General features: G+C 46.6%; 1 long non-coding RNA gene across 3 annotated transcripts; it reads left to right on the forward strand.

The window, feature by feature from the left end:
- Window positions 1-801: 801 nt before the first annotated feature.
- On the forward strand, window positions 802-18830 carry LOC103664889. 3 transcript variants are annotated; one of them, XR_005838813.1, is made up of 6 exons: window positions 802-3645; window positions 4687-4992; window positions 11605-11783; window positions 14662-15501; window positions 16077-16373; window positions 17270-17326. It is a non-coding gene; the product is annotated as an uncharacterized LOC103664889 (long non-coding RNA). The 3 variants fall into 3 exon arrangements; XR_005838814.1 differs by having other exon boundaries at window positions 17248-17295; XR_569149.2 differs by having other exon boundaries at window positions 803-3645; window positions 16077-18830.
- Window positions 18831-19088: the final 258 nt, after the last annotated feature.

Below are 19088 nucleotides of genomic sequence, written 5' to 3' on the forward strand. Positions count from 1 at the left end.
CTCCATCCCAGGACCCTGGGATCGTGACCTGAGCTGAAGGCAGACGCTTTACCGACTGAGCCGCCCAGGCGACCCAGAAAATAATCTTTTAAAAATTGAGAGATGAGGATTTGTTTTCTACGATTCTTATACCTAATTCAATCTTCCATCCAGTTCTAGCAATCCTTTCTTCACTCAACACATTTATTGAGAACGTAAGTTATTAACCCATGCCGGAGATTTAACAATGATCAAGGCATGAATGGTCCGTCACCGCTTTATATAGAAAGGTTAGATAATACTCAGAGTCGTAGAACATCAGCCCTAGAGGAGCCGCACACAGTGGGGTCAAGGAGTTGGAGTCACAAGAAGGGGTCATAAAACGTGGCAATAAATAGGTCCAGGGTTCTGGGAAAGAGTGGGTGCGCTTTGAGAAGTGATGAGATGCACAAGGTTGCCAGAAGGCAGTGAGCTAGGGACGCAGGTGTGCTTTTGGTGGCGAGTGGAGTAAACAAGGATGGTGCTCTAAGAGGAGGCTGGGCCCGAGAAGCATTGTGGTTTAGTATTTTTAGTGGGGCGGAGAGGGGGCGTGGGTAGGCCTAGAGGAGACAGCCCTGGATAGGGTGCTTCAAAGATACAGCAGGGAGGACTGAAGCCTCAGGAGGGTCTTCTGTCGAAAGACGCAAATTATAAGACTTGAACAAAAGCAATCTTTCACCTTTTTATTAACGGTTACAAAAATCAGAAACGGTTTTCCCCATCCGACCCCATTCCCGTATGTCTATATTTACCCGGTCCCAGATGGGGACTGGAACGCAATGCTGATGGATTCTGGGGTTGTCCCCTTACCTCTGCCATTGAACATTGAGGACGAGAAGCCCCATGGGTGACTGCTCTTGGGTAAAGCATAATCTCTTCCAAGAAAAACTTGAGAAATGCCTTGTAGGGCAAAAGTTGGAGCCAATTTCCAAGCACAGACATGTGGGAAAATGCATGTACCCGTCATGACAAGTGTGCCTGAAGGACGAGAGTAGGAATATGCTTGGGTGTTGAGAAAGCTCAGAAATCAGCAGGAAGGCCAAAGTTTATCTTTTTAGAAGACTTCATTTATTTACTAAACAGTCAACACAGCAGATTTGGGGGGAAGGGGAGGGGAAGGGGTGGAGGCAGAAGGCAGAGGGTGAAGCAGACTCCCCACTGAGCAGAGAGCCCAATGCGAGGCTTGATCCCAGGACCCTGAGATCATGACCTGGGCCAAAGGCAGACCCGTAACCAACTGAGCCATCCAGGCGCCCCGTAGCCAAAGCTTTTAATACAGTTCTACCAAGCAACGGGATAAAGCCTAGATGGAGTTTGAGCACAATCAAAATCTAAGACAAAAGGCAGCCGCTGTTGTCCTTCTCAGAGCTTATCGTATTTTGCGCCTTTTCACAGAAATCCTAAAATGTTGCAAATTACTTTTATTCATGTTTGCAGAATCTTCTTGAAATGGGTTTGTTTAAAAACGGCAAGATATTAACAAGTTAGCCCCATGCATTTTAAAAACAAAACAGGAGCACCTGGATGACACAGATTTAACACATCTGCCAGTTGCTTCAAGAAAAAAAATTCATCCCAAATAAAAGCTAAACATCTGCTGTTCATAAAGCTTGTACTGCTGCTCAGAAGAAAAAAACTTCAAGGTGCAAGTAGGCCTTCTCTCCAGGAGCGATCTTCTGATTGAGAAGGGAATTCCTATATGTGTTTATGAAACAAAAAGATGAATAGTTCTAAGGCCCCAAATAACACATGCATGTGTATATGTATACGTGTGTGTAGACATATGTATTACATGTACATTACGTATACATTACATATACATTACGTGTATATGTATTCTTATAATTTTCCCTCATCCATCCTATTCATCTTTAGATCACCGTAGACGGGGTGAATTGGGGGAGGCTTTTTGAAGTAGGTTAGTTTTTCGTGTTGAAGTATGTCGAGAATTGAGAGTGGTGGGAAGGAAAAGCAAGTGTGAGAATGGGGAAGAGACCACAGGTGAGAAGCAAAGGGGACAAGGGGTAATAAGGGAGAAGTAAAGCCAGTTCACGAAGAGCCTTGACTGCCCGAGTAAGGTTCTGAGTTTGATTCGCCAAGTGTGTAGAAGCCGTGGGAGGGTCTTTCTTCACCTGCTGACTCATTCGCCTTTGTACTCATTAACTTGGACATTGATTTACCAACTCAGAAAATATTTCTTAAGCGCCTAGTGTATATCAGGCTCCCTGTTAGGCCCGGAGCAGTGGTTCTCAACCAGGGGCTCTCTTCTCCCCCAGGAGGCAACGGGCGATATCTGGAGATGGCTTTCATTGCCACACTGGGGATGGGGTGCCATTGGCATTGGCTGGGGAGGGGGCAGGGATGATTCCTACAACAAGAAATTTTCTGGTCCCAAATGTCAATATTGTTCCTGTTGAGAAACCCCGGGCTAGAGGGTACAAGTATCTGAGATAAAGTCCTTGCCCTCTGGGTTACCCGGGGGGAGGGGACACTATAAACGAATAATTCCAGTGTAGCAAACTCCACAGTGAAAAAGGGACTGGAGATTATGGAAGAGCAGAATGAGATACCCTTAACTCTGCTGGGGGTTGGAAAGATTTCTAGAAGAAAGTCACATTGGAGATGAGCCTTTAAAAGATGAGAGGAAGGTTACCCAGATGGGAACGGTGTGTGGGAGGCGGTTGTTCAGAGAAGGTGGCCCCGGGGGGGGGGCGTGGGTGACTCAGCAGGTTAAGCGTCTGATTCTTAGTTTTGGCTCAGGTCACGATCTCAGGGTGGTGAATTTGAGCCCCGCGTCAGGCTCCATGTTCAGCGCTGAGCGTGGAGTCTGCTTAATATTCTCTCTCTCCCTCTCTCACTGCCATTTCCCCCACGCATCCACACACACTCTCTCTTAAAAAAGAAAAGAAAAGAAATAAACCAAAAAGCTGGCCTGTTTGGGACTGCTGGGCAGTTTGGTGTCACTGGAATACAGGGCATGTGGTGGGATGGGTTGGGGCAGAACGGTGAAAGATGGCACTTGGGGGGGGGGAGCAGAACATATCCAGGAGGGTGTTAGGGGCCCAACCGATCCCTCCCCCAGCCCTACTTGATAAGAAGGTCAATGTCCACAAAGCTCACAAAAGGTGACCTAGAAGTCACTGGGACCTGGCACCCTGTTCACAGCACTCTCGTCTGTAGATTTTATTTCTCATCTGGGCTGAGAAGCGTGGGTCCTCTGAGTTTTGAGTAGAGGTAATAGCGAAATATAACTCTTGCTAATAATTTGCCCTGGAGATGGAAGCTGTCAGATAATCATTCAGAATTTAAAACCTCATCTCAATATTCCTTCAGATGAAGAAAATGGTAAGATAAAAATATAGCAGAGCTTATTAACAACATCTTCCCCATTTTTTCCCTAAATGGTTAGAACTTGCTGTCTTTCCCTGCTCTTCACATCAGCGTTTCTGTTATTAAAGCTGTCTATTTTTCAGTTCTAAATCCTAGGAGGATTTTCCCCCCATGAATTTAACATGACTGAGGAAACTGGCTCCAGGGTAAAACTTTGCTGCGAATGATCTGAGACGAGGCCTTGTAATAAAGAGACTGAAAATGAATCATGGCCTTTTCGTAGCTTCAAACGTGCAGGTACCTTTCACCCCCAATTTTATGATTATTCATAATGGGAGTAAGCCAGCTCTATACAATGATTACATGCAACAGATGTCCTTTGTGTTCAAAACCGGTGTTCTCCTGCTGCCTATGGCCAGGAGAGTACGTGGGAGCGTGACTGGGTAGAGGAGAGAGAGCGAGACAAAGCTACCATTTGCAAGCTTCTCTAAGGCCCATTCCTACACGTGCGGAGCGATGGTCATGGGTGGAGGACATATACAGCCCTTAGAGGCAGACAGCACCTTCCGGAATGGTACTCGGGTTATGGGTTCAAGCCCGCTCCCGACAATGTTTGACCGTGGCTCTCCGGGGTTTTATGTAAGTTTTACCAAAGCTAGCATAACCTCCACAAATGAACCGGTTACCCTGGAGAAGGAGACTCTAAGCAGAATTATTAAATCTTTCTCAGTGCACCCTCTTCTACTTTCCCCTCTTTATAGGAGAAAGTATAAGGCACACCTCTTTTCTCTAGGCTGGGGGAGCCATGAGCTCCTGTCACCTGGGTTTGGTTCCAGACCACCCCATGATGAAGCAAATAGCACAGTCAAGAGAGTCAGAGGAATTTTTTGGTTTCCCAGCGCATAGAAAAGTTATAGGGATACTCTACTGCGGTCTATTGAGCGTGCAATAGGATATGTCTAAGAAACCAATGGACACACCCTAATTTTAAAATACAACTAAAAAATGCTAACCATCCTCTGAGCTCTGAGCGAGTTGCAATCTTTCTGCTGGCAAGGGACTTGCATCCGTCCATGTTGCTGCTGACTGATCAGGGCGGTGGTGGCTGGAGGTGGGGGTGCCTGTGGCAAGCTCTTAAAATAATCCAGCCATGAAGTTTACCTCATCGATTAACTCTTTTTTCACTAGTAATTTCCCTGTAGCTTGTAATGCTGTTTGATAGCATTTTACCCAGAGTCGAACTTCTTTCAGAATTGGAGCCCATCCTCTCAAACCTTGCTGCTGCTCGATTGACTAAGTTTATGTCGTATTCTAAATCCTTCATTGTTGTTCCAACAGTCTTCACGGCATCATCACCAGGAGAAGCTTCCGTCTCAGGAAACCACTTTCTTCGCTCATCCATTAGAAGCACGTCCTCATCTGTTCACGTTTTACCATGAAATGGCAGCCATTCAAATGTAACAATAATGAGAAAGGTTGAAATAGTGTGAGAATTGCCAAAATGTGTCAGAGACACAAAGTGAGCAAATGCTGTTGGATAAGTGATGCCAATAGACTCGCCTAGCACGGGGTTGCCGCAAACCTTCGATTTACAAAAAACGCAGCATCCATGAAGAGCAACAAAGCAAAGCACCAAAAAACGAGGTATGCCTGTAATCGATTCTAGGAAGTGTTTCCCTGTCCCTATCAACATGATGTTTGAAAGCCCGTTTTCCCTTTGAGAAGAAGCAGCCACACCTCCTCTCTGCTTTCTGGTATTCAATGTAAATTTACATACAGAATTTGAGAATCTTTGGTGGGGGTCCCTCCGCATGAGTGGAGGAAAGGCCCAACATGGGATTCTAGGGAGTTCTTCCAGTTTTCCAGGAATTGGCTTATTTCTTCTCTACCACATGCCTGGGAAGCAGGTGCTCTTTGGGACCTTATTTATAGACTTATTCACAGAGCTAGAAAAAGGGAGAGCCAGGAGTCTAACTGCAATGTTGTGATTTATAATAAGAAATACGTATTTGGGCTTCATCCTGTTTCTGGCACAGAGCTCCTAAAACCCTTGGAATTTCCTGAGAGATGAGCGTGATCAAGGTGTCTTTTGTTCTGTGAATGAGGTCATCTTTGGAAAGCACCTGAGAATAGGGGGACTGGTTGCCAGGGGACTCCAGTTTGTGAGGAGAGGGTTGGAACTTTCAGTCCCACATCTTGACCTCCGGGATAAAGAGAAGGACCGGAAGGTGAATCAGTGACCGATAGCCCATGAGTTAAGCCTTCATGTCTGTAGAATGACGTCTCCCACAAACACCCAGAAGGACAGGGTTCCCAGAGCTTCCGGGCTGGTGGATACGGGGAGATGTGGGGAGTGTGGTGCACATAGGAGGGCGTGGAAGCTCCGTGCCCTTCCCCCACACCTTGCCCTAAGCCTCTCTTCCATCGGGCTGTTCCAGAGTGATGGCCTTTTATAATAAACCACTAACCTAGTAAGGAAAATGCTTCTCTGAGTTCTGTGAGTGGCTGTAGCAAATTAATTGAACCTGAAGAGGGAGTTATGGGAAACTCTGGTTTATAGCCAGTCAGCCAGAAGCAGAGGCGACAGTCTGGGCTCACAGCGGGCCTCTACTGGAGGAGGCCGTTGGAACCTCCAGTTGGTAGCTGGTCATCAGAAGCGCAGGGGACAGCCTGGCCTGGTGAGTGACATCTAAAGTGGGGGCGGCTGAGGGTCGTCTTGTAGGACTGAACCCTCAACCTGTGGGATCTAATGCTGTCTCCAGGTGGATAAGTGTGAGACTTGAGTTGAATTCTTGGTGTGGCGTGGGACGCACCCTCCCGCCCCACACCCACATTGAAATTGGCACCAGCACCAATTCCCACGCTCGGGCCGTTGGAGGGCTTAGACCCCGCCTGACGCTGTCTCGAAATGACACATGGCCTCAGAGGGTTTCACACAGAACATCTGGAGGGGCAGGACGGCACGAAACGGTGGTGTTTGCTTTGTTTGCTTTGTTTTTTTAAGGAGTGTCATGAACAGCCCCAATTCTGTCCACCCCCTGGCGTTGGAAGGTGAGGTTGTTCAGGGCGGTAGACCTCCTTCTCTCTGGTTCTCGCACTTCCCCTTTCAAGCAGCCCAATTCCTTCCCAGGAAGCAATTTCACAACACTATTTTTTCGTAACTACCATGTGTTTTTTGGGGGGTTTTTGTTTTGTTTTGTTTTTTGTTTTGTTTTGTTTTGTTTAGGAGGGGAAATACCATGAACAGTGAGAAGGCCTATAGATAGAGCCAAACGGGATTAGGATTCTGGGATTTCCAGCGCTGTGTTTTTGAAAGGATCGTCAAAACAACTGAAGGATTTAAGTCTTGGCAAGCCTTTGCCCTTTCAAAGTATCAATGTTAATACCCATTTCTTTGCCAGCCCTCCTCGACTGGCTTCAAATTTCCAGCACTAATCCCCAGGGAGAGAACAAGAGCATGGGCCTGTTAGGCCTTCGAGTCTGAGGGGTGAACGTACACGCACCACAAACTTTGTGAACCACCCCCCACGAGGGCACCCCCTGTTCCAGGCCCACACCCACCGGGAAAAGGGCCGACATACTAGAGACAACTCCAGCGAACTTTCCTGAGTGGTGGATGCTTCACCCAAGACTCGAAGGAAGGATGGGGAAAGTGTCACATCCCACATACAGCGTGACAAAAATGTCTAAAATCACCTGTACAAGCATCTCGGTTCTTCCTTTCCAGATGTTATAAATACCAACAAAGACAGGAGAAAAGATAATGACCCTAATAAATACAGGGAAGGAGAATGTGGAAGAAGAAAAAGAACCAGGGAGCAGAAGATATTTTTTTTTAAACTCAGGTGAATCAAATATCTTTGTTGGCTGAGTTAGCAGGAGGACACTAATGAACTAATCTTGTGAAATGCAAGGCTTTGCTTCCTCTCTTCTCTTTGGGGCTCTGTATTCCTCATAAACCATGAGGGTAAATTGCAATGTCAGGAGTATAAAGATGGTGGAATTCATTCCTTTCCAGATTTCTCTGACCATCTATAAGCAATCTGTCCAGAGAAGGCACGGGTCACACCTCTTAACCACGGAGGCTTGCTGCAAGAAATCACCACGAGTTACCAGTAGATCAAGCTTTTCAGCTCCTGGTTTGCTCAACCACAGCTATAAAAAAGGGAGCAGTGAACCTGTCTGTTCCAGCCTCAGTTTACTGCCCTTGAACTTGAATCTCAGTGGCTTGGGCAGGAAAGAAAGATCACGTTTGAATGTAAACGTCTAGCTTGTTATCCTGAGTCACCTGAGACATAAGAAAATGCCACCTGGTATTTAAGGGAAACCAAAGACTTTCCCCGTCCCAAGGCCACTAGGGGTCAGCCACCAGGGCCAGCACCATTCGGGTGTCTCCCTACACCTGCACGAGGCATCCGGTGGACCCACTGCCCTCTGTATACCCATCTGCTCAGGCCACTCCCCACAGACAACACTCGGTAGCATCCCCCACTGCATGCAGAGCTCAACCCATGTCCTTTGCAGTCAAAGCCCTCCATCGCTTGGCCTCTCTCTACCTTGCCAGACTCCTCCTGTTCTACCTGCTATCCAACTCACTGTTGAGCCTGGAGTAAGCTATTCCGCTCCTTTGAATGTGCTTCACATCCCCTTTCCTTACTCTTGAGCCCTTGCTGCAATGTCTCCTAAGGCTCGGGGAGCTTCTCTGTCCTTGCGTCCCAGCATGATGGCTGTCTTCGTTCACCTGGCCGAAACTTCTTCAGAGCCGGCTTCAGTCTCACCACTTGCTCGAATTCTTCCACGAATCTTCCTTTCTCTGTCAAAAAGAATTTCTTCCTCCACTGTAAACCTAGAGAACTTTGTACCAGCACAGAGCCCCGGGAGGGGTCCATTTCTGATACACATGCCTAGATCGCAACAGTTGCTACCCTTCTCCTGATGGAACACGCTATGCATTTGCTTACTTATTTCTTTATCGTCTGTCTCCCCCACCAGAAAGTACAGAGATTTTGTCTCATTTGTTTGCTGCCGTGTCCCCCATGCCTAGAACGGTGCCTGGCAGGTAGTGAGTACTCGACAAATACGTGTTAACTGAATGCATGAATGATTCATGGGAGCCTAGTGTCCCAGACTGTCCTGCCCACCTTTCCATTGCCCCAGAGTGGCCGGCAAAGTGTTTGGCCCCGCTTCTCGAATCTGATGGGATTGAAGAGCCAGCCACCAGGACCTGGCATCGAGCCTCTCCTCTGCTTTGAAGAGGAGACGTGGGTTTCCCTGCAAGGGGGTGGCTCTATGGTGCGGGGAGGCAGGCAGGTGTGATGGAGGGTGGGACTTCCGTTGGAAAACTTGAGATTCCTGGGGAATCCGAATTGCTCAATCTAATTAGGAAGAGGAAGCCAGTCACATTAAGAATCCTCCTGTAGGGGCGCCTGGGTGGCACAGCGGTTAAGCGTCTGCCTTCGGCTCAGGGCGTGATCCCGGCGATTCTGGGATCGAGCCCCACATCAGGCTCCTCTGCTATGAGCCTGCTTCTTCCTCTCCCACTCCCCCTGCTTGTGTTCCCTCTCTCGCTGGCTGTCTCTATCTCTGTCAAATAAATAAATAAAATCTTAAAAAAAAAAAAAGAATCCTCCTGTAAGAGAACCAAGGAAGAAGCTGCCAGGCAAATTTTTTCATTCCCCATTCACTTCAATCAGCTTCTTCAGACAGAGTGGCAAGAAAGGCTGACTTACCCCCGATGTGCTGTTGGGCCAAACGCTGTGCTCCCACGCCAACAGAAACCAAAAGGAAGAAAAAGCTGGTCTCTGGACACAGAGGTTCCTCTCCGGCATGTGCTTGGGAGGAAGCCGCCATGTCGCCTCTCCTAAGATCGTAAGGATTATCGCTGAGAAAGCTCAGCCTCTCGGGCTTGAATCGTGGCCAACATGCTCCCAATTTGGAAGGCTAATCCTCCTAATTGAGCAAAAGGCCACCGGTCCCCCACTGAAACAGGCGCCACGGAAGCACCGAGCAATTCACCCGGACCGCTGCCCGGCTACTTGTCGCTTTCAGCCATCCGATCCGAAAAAGACAGACATTTCCCTTTCAGCTTTGCCATTTTTAATGTGTTTACATCATCGTCTCCTGCAACACCTTACGTATCATGGGCGCCCCTCGTTTCTTTCTGAGAAATCTGGCAAAAATATATTAAAATAAAGAGATACAATAGGAATGTCTAGAAGAATCATCGACATCAATTCCACCAGAATTGTTATCTGTAAATATGCGTTTATACGTACACACGCATCTATACATTCAGAGCTTTTAGTATCAGCTCAATCAAGATGCTAGCTAAGCTCTGTTAGCTCCTGAGCCTGTGAATGAGGGGCAAGCAATACCAGCCCTCCAAACTTTGACGTCCTTGTCTTGTGAAATAGGGATGGAATTAATACCTGTTCCCAGTTTTTTGGGAAGATTAAATGAGCTGATGCTCCCATAGCACTTAGCACGGCACCTAGAATAGAATAACTACTCTGTAAATGCCCAATGAATAAATTAATAAACTGCCAGGGATCCCCCAAGCCATGGGTCCAGACCTGCTACGTTTTTGAGCAATGGGACTTGCTCTTATTCTCCAGACAACTGGGTTCCGAGTCACGACGCACAGCTCTGCTGATTGCAACCGAAGAGGCACCATTCAGAGTTCGTGCTCGAGGGATTTGTATACGGACCAGTCCAATTTTACTGCCTATCGCAATGATTTTTCTAAGCGATGTAAATAAAGTAAAGCAAGGGGAGATTTTTGCTACTTTTCACAAAGGCACTCTATGGGCAAGTGCGGGGCCCCAGGCAGCAAAGACTGGCGCCCAGCTCCCTGGAAGAAAGCAACCGGGATAGATGACTGTGGTCGTAGCTAGCGCTGGGCTCATTCCTGGGACTCTAAACACTGTCAGTATTGTTGACCGGGGCTGAAAAGCTGCTCACGCCAGACAGTCCTTCGGTTTGTAAATGTTAGCTACTGTGTTTGCCCTTCCTACTATAATCATTTTATTTTACGATGTTATTTACCGTGTTCAAACTCAGCTCAGAGGCCATGCCTGTCTCCTAAAATAGTTCGCCAGCATCATCTACCTGCCATAATAAAGCTCAAAAGGCAAACCCAAGTTAGCATCATGCCATCCTGAGGCCAGCTAGTCCTCTCTGGAATAAGGCCCCTTGCAAAGCTTTCTGCTTTGGACTGGAAGCACATTCTGAATCCAGACGTCTTGAACAATGCCGGCTGGCTAGCTGAGGGGCGACAAGAAGGACGGACAAAATAAAGCGAGGGTTGTGAGTCCTGCGGAGGGAAGCGTACCATCAGCTCAACCACAGGGCGGCCATCAGAAATGGCTTTTTGGGGGACCATACATAGTCCCAAGGATGAGATCAGCTATAGCTCCAGAGTGGGGGTCTCTCCCATCTGCAAGCCCCCATAACTGGCTGCTTAAACCTACGTCTGTACCTTGCCTGGAAGTGTGTTCATACAGGGTGAAGGCTGCCATGCTTATCTATACCACAATATTAGGTCCATGGCCCTTGATCATAAAACTACCACCCACTCTCACAATATACTTTCTTAGCTCTTGATGGTAGTGGTGGTGGTTACACACCTCCATGCACGTGTCAAAACCCATAGAACTTGGGGCTCCTGGGTGGCTCAGTCGATTAAGCATCTGCCTTTGGCTCAGTCCATGATCCCAGGGTTCTGGAATCGTGTCGGGCTCCCTGCTCAGCGGGGAGCCTGCTTCTTCCCCCCTCTCTCCCCTTCCCCTGCTTGTGCTCTCTCCCTCTCAAATAAATAAATAAAATCTTTAAAAAACAAACAAATGAACAAGGAACTATAGACCACAAAGAGAGACGGCTATCGTGTGTAAATAAAGAGGGGGGGGGGGTATGGCACACACCATTGCTGCCTACACAACAGCCTTCCTTCCACACCCACCGAGCTTGCTGACTCACACCATCCTGATTTTACTCAGGCGTATGTATCTCTGGCTTAGGGGAGGCTGGACCCTCCCTGCTGCTTAAAGATACATCTTAATTCATCTAAACCAATTGATAATCCGATTCCTCTAGTCGCTGATTGGCTAAGAATGGCATTTGATAGAATTCGTGCCAATCCAAGATGGGAGGGATGGAAGCGTTTGCTCAGGTTCTATTTCCTCTTCCAAGAGAGGCTCCAGGATAGTCATACACCTTTTGGTACTTACTGTTCTTTTCCGGCTTTTGGTACGGTGTGAGGCTGTGATGCCCGGAGCTGCTGCAGCAATTTTGTGAAGACTGGGGGAGCAGCACGCATGGAGAGATTGGCAGACCACACAGATGGAAAGAATCTAGGTCAGCCCGACAGCACCAAGCTGCGGAGCTCACTGATCCAGAGACCCAGCCTCACCTATCACCTCCAGACTCAACCGTTACAGGTGGTAATCCATTTTCCTCTTATTGTTGAAGCTGCTTTATTTGGTTTTCCTATCCCCTACGGCCCAAAGCATCGTGATTAACACACGGGTCCCATGCTGTTAGAAATGGCTCCAGCGTCTTCCTGTTAGGGTTGTCTCCGACAACCAACTGCAAGGAGCACAGGGCAGGAATCTGGTATACCACCCCTGGGATGCACTGTCGCTGCTTTGTTGTGGACATGGTCTCTCGCTTTCAAGTTGGCTTTTGCTCCCTGTGAAGCCACTGGTACCTGATTCAGCCAATAATAAATGCTAGAAACTGAAGCCAATAATACCTTTAAGGGGGAAATATTTGTGTTGGCTTCTATTCAGACAAGTTGGTGGGATTTTATCACAAATTTTCTTTTTCTCTTTTTTTGGGTTCTTTCCTGTTGGTTGCTGAAAACCTTGTTTTAATTCCTCGTATACTCAGTCTCTTGCTGAGTCCGCTCTCAGTGGAGATGGTGGGTGGCTTTTTGTTGTGTCCAGCTGTCTCGAGCGTCATCTTTCTTTGGCATTTATTGCCATCTGAAAGCTCTCTCTTTTTCCTTTCCTGCTTTTCTTGACCGTACATAAAATCAAGGTCGTGCACTGAAGGCTGTGTTTAAGAATTAATGTTAAGAAAACAATCTTTAAATCTCTTGTACCCTTTGAGCAGCCAATTCATTCATTGCCTGATTGTTTCATTTTTCTTTTTCCTGTTTTTCTCGTGATTGAAAATGTGTCTTATCTGGGTCATTAGAAGTCTCTTTATTCCCATTGAACTTCTTTCAGATTCGACATCTTTGTCCTCAGATTTGATTATCTCCCTATTAATCCAACAGAGAGGGCTCCTCCCCTACCCTTCCTGCCTCATAATTGTAAGATAAAAAATTCTCTGCCACGGGCGTCCTGCAGGCAATGGGCCAAGCAGGCCATACATCAAACAGCCACCATTTATCAGAACTCGACCTTTTTCATATATCTCTCCCTAAAACGCCTAGTGTAATAATTTGTGGAGTAGACCCTCAGTAACTGAAATTGTGTTGAATTAAATCAAATTGAATGTTTAGAGTCACTACAAGATGACAGGCAGCATGCATGAGTTTAAGCTGTTTGGGAACACATGGAGAAGGACATCAATACTAGGAACATCTTGAGATCCCAAGACACTTGAGTGACTCAGGACAGTCAAGAGCCCAACAGATTACCTAGTTCTAGTTCTTTGCTTCCCCTTCTTCTTGCTGACACCTCTGGCACCTTTCATTCTAATACCCGAACTATCATTATAAAATATCTAGCTGGCATAAATTAAGAGTTAAATGCTAGGAGTTTGATCCTAATGAGTCAAGGCTTGGGTATGTTGAGAAGATTGCAACATTCGGGGTCTTCTTAGCCTTCATGGGGCAGCAGGGAGGATGGAATTCGTAGGAAAATTCTCAAAACAGCCATTCGGTTTATTATTATCATTATTATTTAAAGATTTTGTTTATTTATTTGAGAGAGAGAGAAAACACAAGTGGGGGACAGAGAGGGGTAAACAGACTCTGCACTGAGCACAGAGCCCAACGTGGGGCTCGATCTCATGACCCTGAGATCATGACCTGAGCCAATATCAAGAGTTGGCCGCTCAACCGTCAGAGCCACCCAGGTGCCCCAGTTTATTATTACTTTTAATTGCAGTATGATACCATTCAGCCTTTAAGTATCTTACTTTTGTTCCTGCTGTCATTGGTCCTCGGCTTTGGTGGTAACCAGATTTCATTTCGTTCGTCTTATAAGTATTCAGCATCACCTGGAAGCCAAGCACCATCCTGGGGGCTCAGATAGATCAGCGAACAAAACAGACGGAACTTCTGCCAACCCAGAGCTGACATTCTAGTGAGGAAGGCACTAGAATGTAATAAGTCATAAACTCAGGAAGAGCTCAGGTCTTTTTGGATAAATAAGACTGAGTAAGGACGTGCTGAAGGATGTCCTCTCGGTAGAGGTGCCATTTTTTTTTTAAAGATTTTATCTATTTATTAGAGAGAGAGAGAGAGAGAGAGCATGTACCAGCTGGGGGGGAGCAGCAGAGGGAGAGGGAGAAGCAGACTCCCCGCCGAGCAGGGAGCCCATGCGGGGCTGGATCCCAGGACCCTGGGATCAGGACCCAAGCCAAAGACAGACTCTTAAGTGACTGAGCCACCCAGGCACCCCTGGAGAGGGGCCATTTGAACTAAGACCTTCTTTTAAAAGAAGACTGCTTATTTGGGGACATTCTTTAGATACTTCTTTTGTCTCTATTATAATTATCTTGCAGAAAGGAATAGACTGAGGTCTAGTGATGTGATATTGGGAAAGTCCCTTAACTCCTCTGGTCCTCATTCTCCATGATGCAGGAGAGGGAGGCGGGATCACCGATGCGAGTCTCTGCAGCCCTCAAATGATAACACTCTGTGGAAGTTATTAGCACTTTATAATATTAATATATTATCATGAATTATACTATAATAATATGTTATTAGAACTTTATAATGTCTAATCACATTAGCAAATGTGGCTACGAGAACAGATGTTTCACAGAACGCACGTCAGACATCCCTCTAGCTCTGATTTGACTTTTCTACCAATTCACATTTTTTTTTTTAATATCAGAAGCCCAAGTGGTCAATACTCCTCGTTAATTGTCTATTGGATTGCTCGTTTCGTATGTTCTTTAAAGAGAAGTGGGTACAATCCTAGCATTTCTATGAACCAGAGAACATGATTCAGACATGATGACAAGGTCTAGAGAACAGCAGACATATCTCGTCTTGGGTTTGGAGCGTCTGCAGTTTAAACCAGAGGCATCTAACGGGACGCTGATCTACTCGATGTCTCTTTCTCCTTTTGTTTTAAGGAGTGAAAAGCTCCGGGAGCTCAGGAGAGAAGTGAGTCAAGAAGTAAATATTGCGATGTCTTGAGGCAGCCGGATCTGACCAGGAAAAACAACCATTAAAATGTTTCGTGGGTACAAGGGGACAAGGGGACGGAGATAACAGTGTCGATATTACAGACCCCTGGTGCTCATGTCACCGGAAACTCTACAGACAGAAGGTGCCAGTTCTCACAACTGTGAGGACTGGCTGGTTAAGCATCAGGTTAAGTGCCAGTTACCTGCTGGTTAACAATTGGCATTTCCCAATGGAAGCCCCAGACTCCGATGTAATCCCGTCTTCAGGCTTGCAGCGAAGGGAAGTGCTGTTTCAGTCTGATTCCTGAGTAAGAGGAGGAAAATCCTCTCCGAGAGTAGATATTCCTGGCTCTATTGTCCTTCCCGACAGCAAATGTGTGAAGAAACTTGCAGGGGAAAACCTTCCCCGAAGTGCCCTTTTTATATGTTAAACCACTGCACTTTGGAAACAGAGATAAAGAGCTTTGTACCCGAGCTGTTTCTCTGTTCCTTTTTCCTGAGCTAAGCCTCCTCCGTCACAGTTTCTTCGGTGAGCTTTGCTCCGCAGAGACGCTTCATGTGGCTGCTGCCTTGTCACCGTCATCAAAGGCCCACTGACTCATATCGGGCCTTTGGAAAACAACCCGGATGATGACTGCCTGTAATCATACAAATGGTCGAATAACAACCGGTTTTTAATTTAATCTAACGGAAGTTAAACACAGCGCACCGTGTACCCAACGCCTTGCAAGCGGCCGCGCTGTCCTCCAGCTCACCTCAGAACCTGGCAGCACCACGGGGAACATAGTAGGTGCTTTAAAAAATATTTAAGAGAGGGATGAGTGACGATCGAATGCTTCACCATGTGCTTGGGCTGATACTCAAACAACTTTTTTTTTCCTGCTTAGAAATTCGCCCTTTCAGTCCACTTCTTTTTGAAGTGTTTATTTCAAAAGCGTATTGATAGTGAAGAATAATTAATAACAGAAAATAACCAGCAATACGCCTTCTGCTCTTCTTTTCAAATCAGTTCATGGTATATGGCTCTCCAGGGGTGCATGGAGCAAAGCCAGCAGAGATGAAAGCTAACAATGGCTTCCCCCCTCCTTAAACTGCCTGGGACTCAGAGCAAGGCCCCAGTTTCAATGGTCTCAGAGTCCCCACGCCAGTGTCCAGCAGGATCTTTCCTCCTGAATCTAGATTTGTTGGAACAAAGCCTGAAGTCCCAGCTCAGGTTTCCAGCGCTCAGGACAAATCCCTTCATCCCCACCCCTCAACACTCCCCTGGTTTCTCTCAAATTCTGTTTGTCAAAATGTAAAGTGCCCTGGGTCTTACCACTTGAAGCAAAAGGTGATAACTATATGCTTTGCACTTGCTCCAGAAATACACTCTTCGGCACAGTTTACCAGACCTTACTTTGAAGACTTTCTGGAGTTAGCCAAACAAATGGGGAAAGCCTAAGTAAACTGAGATTCAAGAACTTCGGCCCATGAATAATCGTGATGAGGGAACAGAAGGCAAGCCGAGGACAAAGCAGAAGCCTACACTCCGCAACCTGCCCCCCCCCCCGGGTGGGAAATGTGATGTTCCTCCAGGAAGCTCGCAGCTATCTTCATGCTAATGCCTTGCTAGAGGGAAAAACAACCTTACCTTGACAAAGGCAAGGCCTCCGTATCCTGTGAGTCTTCTTTAACATATGAAAGAACTTTCTCAACTTCCCTTTTTCCTCACCTCCCCCAACCCCATAATATACAATCAGCCACACACCCCCCCAAAACCCGGGGCAGCAACTCTTGCTGCCCACGGGTCCTGTCCCCGTGCTTTCATAAACCACCATTTTGCACCAAAGACCTCTCCAGAATTCCTTCTTGGTCATCAGCTCCCCACCTCACCTCACGGATCTCCCAAAACCACATCAGTTGGATAAGCCTCAGAGCTAGAACTTGCCTGACCCAGGGCAGAGGGCAGCTCGGAGACAGAGGTTTCTCGGTCAAGGAAGGGGGAGGCTGGAGAGGAGGGTCTGAGGCACCCACTGAGGGAGAAGAGGAAATGCTTAACCCCTGAGGTAGCACTTTGTGTTTGTTTACTGACCACCTGGAGGGCCCCGGAGCCTTCCTGGAAAAGGTGCGGAGTCTGGGAAAGTGTGCAGTGGGACGCGGGTGTGGGAGGGCCCCAGTGTCCCCCCAACTCCGTCTCCTCCGTTGCTTCTCACGGATACAAAATCACACTCTGTTCTAACCTCTGGTCTTCATCTGGACCTCCATTCCCCCCCCCACACACACAAAGAATCTGGAATTCCGAAACAGCAAGGATGCTAGAATTCAAATATAACTACGCATTTGTTCTATCCCCGAAAACGCACCCAACAGGTTCAGAATAATGATACCAACACTGCCTCCAACAATATGACTCTTGATAACAGCGTAAGCTGATTTTATTTGTGGGTTTTGGAAGACCTTATTTTTCTTAGCGTGTATTTCATTAGGGATGTACTATCAAGCTCTCACGTGTAAAATTACTAAGAATAATTTTCACTTTTTTTTTTTTTTAAGATTTTATTTATTTATTTGACAGAGAGAGAGAGACAGCCAGCGAGAGAGGGAACACAAGCAGGGGGAGTGGGAGAGGAAGAAGCAGGCTCCCAGCGGAAGAGCCCGACATGGGGCTCAATCCCAGAACTCCGGGATCACGCCCTGATACAAAGGCAGACGCTTAATGACTGAGCCACCCAGGTGCCCCTAATTTTCACTTCTTAATCTTCCCACCACAAATGGATAAATGTTCATGTTCATTGTTTTCAATTCTTACAGACTGTTACTTTCAGTGCAAAAGTTTTCCATTACTTGCAGATTTTCCAAAATCTGCATAAAATGCTTACAGGGTTCCAAAGTCAAATACACAAGATCGTTGTGTATTCAGAGAAATCTAGCTTCTATCATTCTACCCTTCCCTAATAAAATTGTCATTTTTTAGATGTTTAACCCTCTGTTTCTTGTTTGTTTTTAAATATAAACAGATCACTTGTGTGTGTACCCATGAGCATTTGTGTGTATGTGTCCCAAACAGTATCAGACCCTACCCTACTTCGTCCACCTGGGTTATCTCACCTAAAAATAGGTCCTGGAGAGGACTCCATATTGGCCTAGAGAGATGGGCCTCGGTACTTTGCACAGTTGGGTAGGACTTCCTCTCGTGGGTGTGCTCTGGTTTATTCAAGCGTTTTCCTAATGATCAGCCTCTGATTTCTTTCCAGTCTTCAGCTACTGCAAGTAGTCCAGTCATGACAAGCCTTGTCCATCTGTCCTTTTATGTTTTCCCTGTGATCTTTGCTGGAGCTCTGTGCAACTGCTGGGTCAAAGAGTAAACGTGCCACCAAATTCCCCTCTATATGGTTCTATACTTTGTGCACCCACACCAGCAATGTGTGGGGGTGCTTCCTTCCCCACGGCTTTACCAATATCATTCCCATCAGGCTTTTAGATTTTTGCCAATCTTTTAGGACAAAATGGATCCCAGGAGAGTGTGTGATGTACGTTTCTCTTTGGGGCAAGTTTGGGCAACCTTTCAAATAATTAAAAGCCATTTTCATTTCATTTCTTTTTCGGGGTACTCTCTATTTCTCTAGTACTTTCGTTGGCAGGACTGTCCAATAGAATTACAATGCTGGAAACATTCTATACCTGCACTAATTCAGTAGCCACTAGTCTCTTGTGCTGCCAAATATTTGAAATGTGGCTGGTGCAACCGAGGAAATGAATTTTTTAAATTTTGTTTCGTTTTAATTAATTTTAACTTAAATCACCACACGTGACAATGGGCAGCTGCTATTAGACAACACAGGTGTAATCAGGGTTTTGGTCTCGTCTTTCTTCTTAGAAGCTCTTTATATATTAGGGGTATTAGTTCCCACAGAAAGAGAAGCAGCCCCTGCCTCTGAGAAGTAGCCTGCATGCTGTCGGAAGTTTGCCTGCCACTGGCCGCTGGCCTGGGCTATTCTGTGGGACATAAACTGTCTCATAACACACCACCTTCGGAGACGGCCACTCTGCAGCCATGAGGAAGTGAGACCCCCACCAAACACCACACCATTTGAGAATTTTGTCTAAGCGCAGACAAAAAGAGGCTTACCCGCCAACCACAAAAATGCCACACATCTTCCTATCCTGGCTAACGTGAGTGACCACTACTTTCCTACCAATGGCAGCTTTCATTTGATTCATTTTCCCATCTTAGAGATAAGGTTTGTCAAAAAAACAAAAAAAACAAAACAAAAAAAAACACCCATATATCCAGTAACAGATTTGCTACTTTTTTCCAAGAGCAAAACCCCACTTCCTCAAGCCCCTTCAAAGTTGCGAACCAAAGCTCGACTCAGCCCTTTTCCTGCCTCTCA

This window comes from Ursus maritimus, unplaced genomic scaffold, assembly GCF_017311325.1.
Source record: "Ursus maritimus isolate PB19 unplaced genomic scaffold, ASM1731132v1 scaffold_30, whole genome shotgun sequence".
Classification (NCBI taxonomy): domain Eukaryota; kingdom Metazoa; phylum Chordata; class Mammalia; order Carnivora; family Ursidae; genus Ursus; species Ursus maritimus.